This window comes from Nelumbo lutea, chromosome 1 (assembly GCF_056320005.1).
Source record: "Nelumbo lutea isolate HS-2025 chromosome 1, American lotus-T2T, whole genome shotgun sequence".
Lineage (NCBI taxonomy): Eukaryota > Viridiplantae > Streptophyta > Magnoliopsida > Proteales > Nelumbonaceae > Nelumbo > Nelumbo lutea.
Window position 1 is genome coordinate 166,918,921 of NC_142684.1, and position 14,191 is coordinate 166,933,111.

The following is a 14,191-nucleotide window of genomic DNA, read 5'->3' on the forward strand; positions in this document are numbered from 1 at the left end:
TTTTTTTATTATAGGTAACTTTTTATGTCTATGCATTCAAATGATTTAAGGTTGCCTTGCCTTGTTCTAACCCATTTATGGTCACTAGGTCACAGATTGCATACTAAATGTATGTGGAAACTTTTGGAGACTATAACTTTGTGTATGAATGTCCAATTGGATTTATCTTTTTTTATTATTATTATAGATAACTTTTTTATATCTATGCATTCAAAGAATTTAAGATTGTCTTGCCTTGTTCTAGCCCATTTAATCAATACAGTTGAACTAGTGACATACAAAACATATGCAAAAACAGTTCAGTCTCCTGGTCGATTGTCAAAACATTGATCAAGACATGATTAACTAACTTTTGTTGGACATAGGATAAAACAAACACAGACTCAAGCATATGTAACTATTCGATTTCTAAATATAACTTGACATATAAAATTTGTCAATAAAAAGTAGCAATATAGCTAAATAATGATAGTTTAATTGCTCTTCACTATTAACAAAGACACTTTTTTTATTAAGCATGCTTTTTAAATTAAAACATTGGTCTATAACAGTAACATTTGCCATCTAAAAAGCTATAAACACTAAAAACAATTATTTGAAAAGTATTATTATTATTACTATTATTATTGTTGTTGTTGTTGTTGTTATAATATACATTAATTTAGAGAATGTTGTTTTGAAATTTAATGTTGGGTTCTAAGAAATTGTTATTTTACAATTTTATCAAATGGATAAATTTTTATGTTTAATAATTAATAAAATGAAAAACTATTAAGTACTTAATTAAAAGGTAATAAGTTGGATATATTATTAATAAAATAATAAGGAAAATTCCTTATTAATACCCTAAACTTTAAAGTTGTGTTTAATTGGTTAATACCGTTAACAATCTGTCAATTATCTTATCATATAATGACATGTGTTGTTTAGGACTCTTTTAAATGCCATAACTACTCTTTAAAAGAAGATACTATTCATTGTCTTCTATTTTTAGATTAAACCAGTTGTTGCTGCAATTTTCTACTCCGACATTCTTATTTTGAAAGTCAGTGGTGCACAATGAGGTCCAAGACAACTTTTGGTTACTATGTTATATGGGTAAGAGATTGCAATTTGGGTTTGTTGGGTAATTTTGTTATGAGTAATAGTTGAAGCAATTAGAGTTGCATTAACAGACTCTTTAATGTTGAGCATTGATGTCAAATTCGAGATCTAAAGTGACGATTGATCATTCTTGCCTTGATCCATTGGCATTGTTCACCAAGGACTAAGTTGATTCTCTGTGTATTGTAATGGTTGTAGTTGAATTGGTTGGAATATGAGAGAGAGAGAGAGTTGGACAATCTTAACTCTCAACAGATACAAATCAACTTGCCCTCTACAACTGAAGATGTAGATGTAAAAACAGATTAGGAAGGAAGGGACACTGTTGAAGAAGAAGAAGACGACGACAATGACGATGATGATAACCTAGACTCGGCAAAGAATGTTCAATTGCATAAACAATAATAGATCCATAAATTGAAGAAAAGTTGGGTTTTTATGAAGGATTGGAACATTCAAGTAGTGAAAGAAATAAAACCACCGCTAAGAGCAGAGATTAAATATTGAAAATGATAGGAGGCCCAACTCGACCTCTGATACTAACGGGGTGTAAATCCAAAACAACAAGAAGATTAGGGAAACTTGATCTAGATTCCAAATTATGAAATAAGACGAGGTTTTGTTTTGGTGAGCAATTTCCACAAGCCTCTAATAAACTTTTTTTACTTCATTGTTTTGTATTTTTGCCAAACTAAATATAGTCCCCCCCACCTCCCCATTTCCCCTCATGTTCTCTCACTATCAGACACATTTAACTTAATTATATTTCTTTATTTGTTTTTTTTCATTGGACGTGTGAGAGAATCTCGTTGTTAAGCGTAATATGAAAGATGATGAAGTTTCTTTTATTAATTTACACTTCAAGTTTATGAGGAATATTAATTTATTATTGGTTGGTGTTTGTCTACTTTCTGGCGGAGTTTCTCTTACAATTAGTAGTCATCAAAGCATAAGCCGAAAGCACTAATGAAAACTGAGAGAGATTAGAAGCCATAAATGTTTTCATCATTGATGTGCTGTTGTTCGTCCATAGATTCATCATCAGTAACTAGTAATCTATCATTCTACAAGCCAGAAAATAATATTGCTGGGAATCAAGGTAAAATGACAACATAGTTTATTAGAATCAAGATTTAAATGGAAGGAGTCTTGTTTAAATTAGTTTATGAGGAAGTGGCATATATAGAAAATTAAATGACACAAGATGGGTATTTCGTTCATTTCACTTAGGTGTTGACGATCAATTAACGGTTGAGACCTATTAGACTCAATTTGAAAGTTCAGGGTACTACAAAGACACATTTTGAAGTTTGGGCATTAACTTGATACAACCCCCGGAGTTTAGGGTATTGATGAGGAATTTTCCCAAATAATAATAACAACAACAATATAACCAAATAGGAAATGAAACATTCATTTATTTAATTTTATAAATTAATAAGATATTTTAGTGGTTTTAATTGATTATTTAATAACTTCTTATAATCTTAATTTATTGATTAATTAACGAGGGTGTAAAAGAAAGAGGTATATGATAAAATTAGATACCAATAAAAAAAATAAAAAAATAAGACATTCAAATAGCCTATCAGTAGTCATTAGCAGTCCTATAAGCTATCTTGGATTTTTCTTTTTTTTTGCAATTTAGTAGATGGATGCATTAAAGGCATACCAAACACCATTTTTTTCAATTAGTATTATGATTTTTTTTTAAATCATTAAAATAAAAATTGGAAGAGGAAATGTAGATAATACTCCAAAATTTAAAATGTTGAAGTCAATATATTAATAACTTAAAACCTATATATTTGAGAAATGATTAAACATGAGCTTTTGGGTGATATTTTACTCATATTTTTCAACCCTAACTAAGTTGAAAAAGCACTAATAATAGTATTTTAAAACGTAGAAGTGGAAATTGATCTAAATGATGTTAATGCTTTAATAATCAAATAGCCTAACCATACCTTTATTTTTGGCATGTTTTACACATTTCAAGTTTGCATGTTTTTTTTTTTCAAAATTTAGTTTATTTGTTATTATTGGGACCAATGGCCTTACCCATGATGGGGTAAATTAGGTATTCTTAAAATTTTGAATAGTAAAAGCTTAAGTACATTTCTCTCAAAACCTAAAGTTAATCATTTAATACAAATAGCAATAAAATAAAGGCTAAATCAAATTATTCATTATTGGAAATAAGTGAATGATCAATGTTGAAGTATTACCTTCAACTTCAAACAAATAAACAAAATATATTCAAAAGTTATAGGGATTAACAATTAAATAATAGATAGAACAATGTTAAAATGTAATTATTAAAAACAAATAACAGTTAATATAAATGAGATAATAAAGTAAAATAATTGTTGAGTATTGCTAGTAGATTTATAATTAAATAAAAATAAACAAAATTGTTGTTGAAGATTAAGAATAGACACAAATAAGTTGCTCGAAAATGCATATGCTACAAGAATAATTAACTTAAGATTCACGTATTGTACAACTTACAAGTGCTTAGTAAACCTTAAATGGTGTTTAAACTATAACACCTACATGCACTCAATTTTAAATAATTTTAGTTGCATAAGTGTTACTCAACATGTTCAACTCTAAAATAGAGACTAAAAAAATGAGTGTGACTATATGAGCTCAAAGGCTCTTGATCTTTTATCACCTCTGAAACTTATTGTCAAAAATAATTATACACTATATAAAGTATTAGTTGATGTCATTTTTCTCTTTGTTTGTCTTTGAATCTAGTTAAACACTCCAATTTATAGAAATTTTGAGAACAAGTGGTTGTTTTATAGTCATTAGAGGGATTTTTTTTCATACTTAATAGACACTCGAATTGTTTTGAACATGATAGAAGTCTTACTAAACATAGTAGTAGTCGTTTAAGCCTTTAAATGATTAAATTATTCCAAGTAGTTGACTATTAAATTTTAGTAGTTGTTTATTAAATGAAAATGATGTATATTTTTCCTTCAACTCAATTAAATTATCCTGATCATACAATTGATATGTGTTTTGACTTGGCTTATAATAGTTCGTTGATTTTACTATTTCGAATTATTGACTATTTTTCACAATGTAGCTAGTTTTATGCAATGGATATCACAAGTAGTCAACTGTACATTTTGAGATAATTGACTATATCGCACAAGCTAGCATTTTCGTACATTGACTATCATGAATAGTTTATTGTTTCACGGTTTGCCATTTTTAACCCCTATTGTTAAGTTTAGTTAACTAATGACACCAAACACTTAGAAACTTCATAATTATTTGTGTAAAAGTTTAAGGTTTTTTATATGGTTTTTTATTATGACTTTCAAGTATGTAACCCTTTTTAAGTCCAAAAAAGCCTATGAGTCAAACCTATTATAACCATTGGTCTATAAGGTTGACTAAATTGAGTTAGGCCTTAAAAATCATGAATAATAAATATAAGCAATTGATTACATAAAAAATATAAAAATATGATACTTTGGATCATGGCTTAAAGTAGCCCTCCTCCTCAATGAGTTGTTGTAGCATAAATAAATTTTAAATAGCTCCAAAGCTTTTGACGCTTTTGTAGCCTTTGTATGATTGAATTTCCTCATAGTATCATCATTTAAGAAATATATGTTAGTGTAAAGATTATGAATATCATACAGCTTAAGTAATCAATTCTTTCATATATATTCTTCATTATAACAATATTACTCGATAAACTAAGCGTACAAAAGCTTTACTTAAGTTAGTTGCACATTTAACACATCATTAGTTCTCTCAATGTGTTTGTTATCATAAAAATGCATAGGGCCAACGTTTATGTCATCTCATCATATTAGTTTAGGCAATGGATCTAACAAAATTCATTATGCATCAGGAATAAGACAAAACATGAAAAAAGTAAATAAATTATAATTTAATATAAAAAGAAAATGAACAAAAACAAATTAGATGATGAAAGGACATGGTTTGCTTTATTGCTAGACTGCTAGACTCCTCATTTCCAAATTTTATTTTTGAGTCGAATATGGGTGATGGTACTCAAATCCCCTTTCTCCACCTCTCTTAGATCCAAATTATAGTTAGGAAATGGCATTAGAAAGATTCAAAAGCAATCTTATGTGCTCAATCCATGTCTTCTAATGTACATAAAATGAAACTAAGGTAGAATAGGCAAAGGAGATAAGGAATAAGTCTTGGGAAGCACTCAAATATTGCCTTTAAAAATGATGAGGCATCATTTGGTACTAGAATAGCATTTTCATGCCTTTATAGGGGAGTTGACCAGCTAAGGGATTATGTTTTAAAATAAGGTGACATTCATGGGAGGTGAAACATGCCATAATTTTTTTTAAAAATGAACATGCAATAATATTTCTTGATGAAAATGCGGGAGGGGGACAAAATATGGAAGAAGAGAAGGAAGAGAAAGATATGGAGAAATGAGCGAGGGAGAAGAGGCACAAATGAAGCTCGTGTTAGTCCATTATTAGACTTTGAAATAAGCATCCAACAAAAAATGACCAATTTTTCCTTTTTTATCTTAGTAAGGGGAAAAATTGCGTAGTGAATGTTGTAGTGTGATTGTGTGAGACCTGTAAAGCAAGGTCCAAAGTATCAGAAATTCCAAGTGTATCGGAAATACGATTTTAAGAGACATATCGAGATATGCCTTGGATACGCATGTGTATCGGAGAAAAACTAAGATACGCTTGAAAACACTATAAACACTTTAATAAATCAACTATAAATGCTTTAGTAAATCATACAAATATATCGGGAACATTAAATATAAGACCTCAATGAGGTGTATGTAAATTAAATTAATATATTTTAGTGATTTTATGAAGAAATATGTTGTAGCTAATTATAATTTCATTAAAAATCATATGCTTAACTATAATTTATAAATTATAATTCATAAGTTTTAACGTTTTATTGGATGGGAAAAACCCAACTCTCCTATCTAACCATAAAACATGCATTGGCACAATTTTTATGTGAAAATATTATTAATAATGATTTATTATTTAAATAATTATTATTTATTATTCATTTTAAAAAATAAACAAACATTATGTAATATATTCAAAAAATAGTTATTAAAGGACAAATTTTAATTGCTTTGTGGATATGTTAGATCATCCATAGAATTATAATATATTCAATCATTGTGATCAAATGATAAAATATAATTAATTTTAATTCTAAAAATATGAAAATAAAAAAATAATTATTAAAAAATAAATTTCAATTGGTTTGTGGATATGATAGATCATCCATAGAATTATAATATATTCAGTTGTCGTGATCAAATGATAAAATATAATTAATTATTATTTATTTTTTAATTATAAAAATATATATATATTAAAGAAGAAATTTCAATTGCTCTATGGATATGATAGATAAATCCATAAATCTAAAACATATTTAGTCTTTATAGGCAGAGAAAAAATTATATTTTTGAATTTATTATTAATTTTATATTTTACCTGAATATCTTCATAAAGCTTCCATAAATTGATTGATAACACAAAAAAAAAAATGTGATTTTGAATGTAAGAAATATAGATCAACATAAATTTAAATATTCAAGAAAAAAAAAAGAAATCACAATATATTACAAAAGATTGAAAAAATTTACCTATTTTTGTCATATTTTTTTAATTTGAAAAATCTTTAAAAAAATTAACTATTTACACTTGTTTTTTGCAAACTTTTGCAAATCTAACACTTTAGGAATGAAGTTTGGAGTTTTAGAGCCATTTGGGGGGTGAAAGAAGCCTTATTTCGGGGAAAATATGCTTGCTTTCCCCCTTTAATTTTCTTTTAGTTTTTAAACGTATCTTTTTCGTTGATATGCTTCCAATATGCCCCGATACGCCCCTGATATGGGTCCGATACACATAAAAAAGACGAAACGTTCGATTTGCATGCGTATCTTGTATCAATTTTTTAAAGATATGTTGGTGTATCATATCGAAATTTTAAACCTTGTTGTAAGGTGGACCAATGGAAGTAAATGGGCCTAACTTGGTGTCCAAATGGGTGGGGTTATGTCTCTATCTATATATTTTTTAATGAAGAGTAGTTTGGGCATTTTATAAAGTATAGGGTTAGAAAAGTCTTAGGACTAGGAAAAGCATATTTGGTAGAGAGTTGCTTTTTGGGTAGTATTGTTTTTTTTTTTTTGTTCATTTACTAGAATGTTCCGTAGTTTCACATGTAACCTACCACATGGCTTTCATTTTACTAAAACACCCCTACAGTTTGCAACCTCTTTACTTAATCGGCCTTTCAATAACAAAAGTTTTGTTTTACCAAAAATAAAATGTAACATGATCACCTAAGTTGGGTGGGAGATGATCAAGGGCATTGCCCATGTTTCTTTATTCCAAAAGTACCCCCTAACACTTCTTTGTATGAAAAACAAAATTGACCAAATAGAGTTGAATAGTGTGATTGCCTGTGTCTTACTAAGAGCGATAGATGATATTATTTTATTTTATTTTGATTAAATTATCCAAATGGACATAAGGGACAAATTTATCATTTCCCACTATCATCAAATGGGAATTTGATTATGTAAAACAATTGCAAACTATATGGGTATTTTAGTAAATGCAAACTATAGGGTAGGTTTTGGTAAATCCAAGAAACCATATAGATTTAGTAAATGATTGTTTTTAATTGTTGTTTTAAAAATTTAAAGGTAGGAAGATATAGTTTTGGGAAAGGGCAAAGGTAATTTTTATCCATTTATAGGGTTAGTATGGGCATTTTGGGGTTTTGAGTTGAGAGTATAAAGGTACCTAGGGTTCATTTTTTTCCAAAAGCTTCTTGATTCATAGGTAAATGACACAATGACTCTTTTATTCATAAAAAAAAAGACATTAGAATGGGTAAAATTGCCCCATCATGTTTTGTCAACTTCCCCCTCATGTGGGTAAATTCCCCATAGGTGTGAAAGTTACTTATCCATGTGGGAAATGGATAAGGGAATGAGTGATACTTAGGCCCTACTCATTTTTCTGTTAAATAATAAGGGAAAATTGGCCAATGGGAAAGTGATTCCCATTAACCAATTTGTTAGTGTTCTTTTTTTTTTAGCAAGTACTGTGCCCTAGGGTAACGGATGCCCATCTCCCATGTGGATAACTTTCCCAATTGGGATAAAGTTCATACAATATAATGGAACAAGTTTACCCATTTTAACATTGTTTTTTTATGGGCAAAAAAGTCATTATATTACTTATCCGGGAATCAAAAGAACATGGGTAATTGAACTTACTTGGTTAATTGTTTCCTAATAAACATTTTACCTGGGTAAGTGACCTTTTGGAAAACGAACACGGCCTTAGAAAATATGATTTTCCCATGGATCCCACATGAATCCAATAAATAAATATGGGAAAAGCAATCAATGGGAATCATAGTCCCATTGACTAACTCCCTCTCCCCTTCAAAACCCGGGAAGCAACATGGCCTTAGGGTAGTTTGTTTGGAAGGGACAATTGTAGGAGATTCCCCCTTTCCCTATCAATGGAGAATCCTTGAGATTCCAAGTGGGGGATCAAGAGGAATTATGGATGTTGCTAAGGTGCATAAATGGTATAACACAAGTATGCAAAGTTACCACATTTAAAGTTTGAGTGTTTCAACCAATGGAGAAAGTTAAAACAAAACATTGGCTTTATTAGGGGTGTTTGTAATTTGAATCAAACTGACAATACCAATCTGACCCAACATAATTTGGTTGGTTTTTTAAGATCATCGATCAATTTTGGTTCTAGTAAGTAATCAACTGATAAATCAGGTCAATTTCGGTTTTTATGTGTGAAAACCAAATCTGAACCTAATATGTAATATAATGTGTGTTTCCAACTTCCCATCATTGGCTATTATTCCTTAGGCCTTGGTCATTTTCTATCTTAGTTAATTGCTTGAAGTTCAAGTAACAATACTCAAATAGGGAATTGCTTTTGTCTTGGGTCTTGAGATCGCTATTTCTTTTTTTCTAATATTTCTTTCTACCTCTTTTTTTACTTTGTTTTTTGAGTTGTAATGTTTACACATAAAATGAAACATGGGATATGGGAAAGTTTAATTTTAGGTCATAGTTTGAGTCAATTTCAAAAGTTTAATTGAAATAAGACCCACACTTTTATCTATTGCCTTTTTAGGATCGATAAGACTTGTAAGAATGATCCCTAATGCTTAAACTTGCCAAACTTGGGGAGAAATTTATGTCATGCACAGTTGCACACACTATACAACCTCTTGCTTGCTAAATGTTTGGGTATGAGTCACCTGACACATCTAAAATCTCTTAGGTAGATTCCCCATATTGACCAACTAAACCAACAAACCAACCCTTCATGTTTGGATTGGTTTTAATTAAGTGTTGGTCGGTTTTAACTTGCTGAATAAGCAACCTGACCAAGTCAGGTTGGTTGAAAAAAATCCATGAAATCAACCCAACCTAACATGTGAACACCCATAGGCTTATCAAGGGTTAACTTTTTTTAATGATATTTAATGGTTGATATGTTCAAGTGTTTGGAATTTAGTGGTGATGTCTAAATAATTTAGAATGGTTTTCAAGAGGCAAATGTAAGGTTTTAGGCATTGTGCAATGAAGAAGGTTAAAAAAGAATATTGTTTTGATTGCAGGAGTGCTTGGGATTTGATGAAAATAATATCTCTTTTAAGGATAAGTAGACTACACTCCACCTCAAAATTCTAAATTCCACTATAGACCAAACAATTCAAAATTTCAAACACCTCCACCTAAACACTAATGCCTGCCCTTGTATTGGCATCAATTTTGAGCTAGCACCTACCCTAACTATACAGTGGTGATAAGATTTATGGGGGTGGACTAAACAGTAAAAATCCCTATGTTTTAATGAGATGTGTAGAACGAGAGATTTGATGGCACACATTGTTCAAGGCTATAATGGGTTGGCCAATCAAGTGTTTCATAATGCAATATAGGCAACCATACTCATGAAGCACTCTAAAAGGATTTCCCACTTAGAGACAAGCCTAGCCTATAGTCCTTACCATTAGTGTAAAGAACCCTACCCACACCTACTCACACCTCATTCCAGTTGTAGATTGAGAACATCTCCGTATTTGCATGTTACCATTCATGGGGAGATGTTCTCAATGTGAAGTTGTAGTGTCATGTGAGTATGTGATCTAAATTCAATTTTATGGCATAGTTTGTCTTCTCAAATAAGCCTTACTTGAGCTTAACCCCAACCTATAATATTACATAATATATATAATTATATTTGTTAAATTATCATCAAATCGACATAATCTTTTATATATATGTATGTATGTATGTATGTATGCATTAAAGCAAAAGGGGTGCTTCCCCCTTTCGCAAAATGGAATCTTATTGTAGCTGAGAATACGTGCCATCAAGAAGCTCACACGTATCACTGAGAATACCACACATGTGCCATCAAGAAGCTCTGAAACCCCCGTCTTCTCCATCATCTTCTCCTTCTTCATTATGGTTTGGAGTGGCTACTTAGGGTTGGATCAACACAACGGATACATATTTGTACCTCACCGAACCCATTATGGTTTTGAGTGGCTTCTTGATTCTACCACATGTGTTTTTTTTTTTTTTTTTATTTCTACGCTCATGACAGATGCATTTATTTTCTGATGCAAAGGTATTTGTATAGATTTGTTGAAATGGAACGCATTTTTTATGTTTTTGTCCACTATTCTCTTTTCTAAATTAGGATTCGCTTTAAAAATCACTCATGCTAAATGGGTTCGGTGAGGTATATTTGTTTTAAGGGTTTGTGTTTATTTTTTTTAGAGATTTGTTGAAATGGAACAACTTTTTTATGTTTTTGTCCACTGCTCTCATTTCTAAGTTAGGGTTCACTTAAAAAAATACTTATGCTAAATGGGTCCGATGAGGTAAATGGGTTTGTGTTTAATTAATTCGTAGAAATCACTTGATCATATTACCGATTATAGATGTCTGTTCAGTTTCTCTCTCAATGTCTGGAAAACATTTTATAGATCCCATTTTGGTTGTTAATGATTTCCTCTTCTTGTTTCTTTCAATTTCTCCTTCTAGCATGCATGAGATTCACTAACAAGTTTACTGATTATAGATATCTATTCAGTTTCTCTCTTGGTTCTTCTTCTAGTTCCTTTCAATTTTTCCTTCAGGCATGCATGAGATTCACTAACATGTTTTGTAATTGTCTTTCTAGCTGTTTGAGGTTCTTGATCCACATGGCATTTGTGTTAATCCAAGTGGCTGCTCAAGGTTCATTGTACTGTTTTGTTCGAGAGAGTTCACTCCTTCGAGCGTTCTCGAGAACTGAAGAGGCAATTACTGCAGTCATTTTGTTGAGTCTTGCAGCTAACATATCTTAGCTGACCACTCAACAATTAAGTTGAAACTATTTCGATTTGCAAATAAATTTGGATGGATTTTGGACTTTTTTTTTAATAAAAATTGCCCAATCCATGATTTAGAGGCTTTGAACCCCCGTGCAATGACTAATCATTGCTTTTGTTTCTTTTTTCTTCCCATCTACATATACCCCCTCACTTCTCATTCCTAACACAAATTTATTTTCTAATTGCTCACCTCCTTCCTCATCTCCTTGCTTGCTTCCTCCTCTTCATCTTTTCAAGTAACAAATCTCATATTTCTTTATTTTCTATTCATCTTCCTCTTCTTCTTTATTCATCATTGCATGTTTTATTGGTTTTAGCTATACTCCCTACAAGGAATTTTGTTTAGGAGGAAATAAATAGAAGACTTTTTGATAAAGGAAAATGTAGGTATGAAATATGAAAAGGAGTGGTGTTCATAATTGATACTTTGGTTTTGAATAAGGAATCTTTTGATGTGCATTTCCATTATATTATTTATGTTAATGTTTTTTTCTTAGTTGTATTTGTTGTATTGGTTGTAACCAATCTGCACCTGCTTAGTCCCCACTCTTGGTAGTCTAGCTATGTTTGTCCCTTGCCTATATATTCCCTTGGCTTATGGTATGCATGTCTATTTCTCTATACTAAGAAGGCCTCTTAAACCACATGGAATGAGGTACTTGTGGTCAATTTACTCTTATAAGCTTTCTTTTACAGCATGGAATGATGCATTATAATAAGATAGTATGTAAGGTTATGGATTAATCACTGTATTGGTGTTCTATGTATTTAGATGATCTAACTCTTACCATTTTAAATAAAATTTATATTACCTTTTTTTTTTTAAATAGATCTTTATTAGCATTTTTCTACCAACTAGTGTCTTATTGGCAATGCCCCCACTCTTGGTTTCTCCTTTCCTAGCGTATTTAAAAGTGTTTCCATGTACTTGCTCTTCAAAGAGCATTTAGAATTTCCATTTTTCTATTCGTTCATTGGAATTGATTTGGCAGACTGTTGCTAAATACTCCTTTCCAACATCTACAGATAATGTCCCAAACTGATGAATTTTATCATGTCATTCTCTTGCTTCCAATATATTTTCTACAAGCAAGCAATTAGAATGTTGTAAACAAATAAGAAATGGGTTATTTCAAGGATGACTAGCACACTTAAATCTCATTTATTCTTTATCCTATTGGTTTTTCAGGAATTTTACTGTCTTGATACTAATAGAAAATAGTGAAATGATAGATCTCCTTATCTTAATGCTCTTTTCCACTGGAGAAGCCAATAGGAGTTTCCATTACCAATGACAACTAGACCAAGACATACCTCTCATAAATTTCATGCTTTATGAATAACCATCATCTGATTTTAGTATTTATATGAAAATATGAAGTTACTAATGCTCTTTTTGTTATTTTCAAAACAAAAAGCTCTTTATGTTCTACAAAGTTATATTTTTTATGTCTATTTTTTGTTTTTCTATGCTATTGTTTCCTTAAAAATTAGTCGTTCCCTTGGCTTGTGGTATGCATGTCTATTTCTTTGTACTAAGAAGACCTGTTAAACCATATGAAATGAGGTATCGGTGGTCAATTTACTCTTATAAGCTTTCCATTACTAATGATAGCTGGACCAAGACATACCTCTCCTAATTTTCATGCTCTATTAATAACCATCTGATTTAGTATTTATATGAAAATATGAAGTTACAAGTGCTCTTTTTGTTATTTAAAAAAAAAAAAAAACTCTTTCTATTCTACAAAGTTATCTTTTTATGTCAATTTTTGGTTTTGTATGCTACTGTTTCCTTAAACATTAGTTGTTCCTTTGGATTGTGGTATTGCATGCCTATTTCTCTATACTAAGAAGGCCTGTTAAACAACCTGAAAATTAGGTACCAGTGGTCAACCTATTTTTCAACCATTTTATGATTGGTACTGGTTTTTAAGTATCATGCCTTTTCGATATCATAGTTGGACTCTCTCAGAAAATAGTTGTATACCTAAATGCTGAATTCTATTGGATTCCATCGTGCATCCTTCCCAACTATTCAGGGTATCGGGAGGGATTACTGGATACATCCTAGCTTCAGGCATTTTAGCACCAAGTAGCCTCTCTCAGACTCCAACCTACAAACAATAACTACTTTATCCTTTTTATCTCAGTATGTTGTTTGGGGTCTTTTTTATTTTTGCTCATCATTATTTGCTACTAATTTCAAATGATCTTTAGCTTTCTCTCTCTCTTCTCTCTAATGTATTGTATCATGCTTTTGTTGATGTTAGATCATCTACTATAAAAATGATAAGCATTTCCTCTCGCTGTGGTTTTATTCACTGATTAGGATTGTCAAGTTTGGTTTTTTCACTTGTCACATTGTGAAAAAATATGCATGCCAACTGAGAAAAAAATGCTAACAAAATCCATTCACTTCTCTTGATAAATAATATTGTTGGAGTTGGTCGGTTCAAAGAAAGTTAATGATGGGCTAATATATAAGAATTGATTCTAAATAAGAGACGTACTTTAACAAGTCATAACTCATAACTTACTGATGTCACGGGTCTGCTTCACTATCATATCAACATATGTTTCTTTTGAAAGAAGTCCAGCAATGTATAACTTGAGACTGTTGTGTTGTTGTTGATGG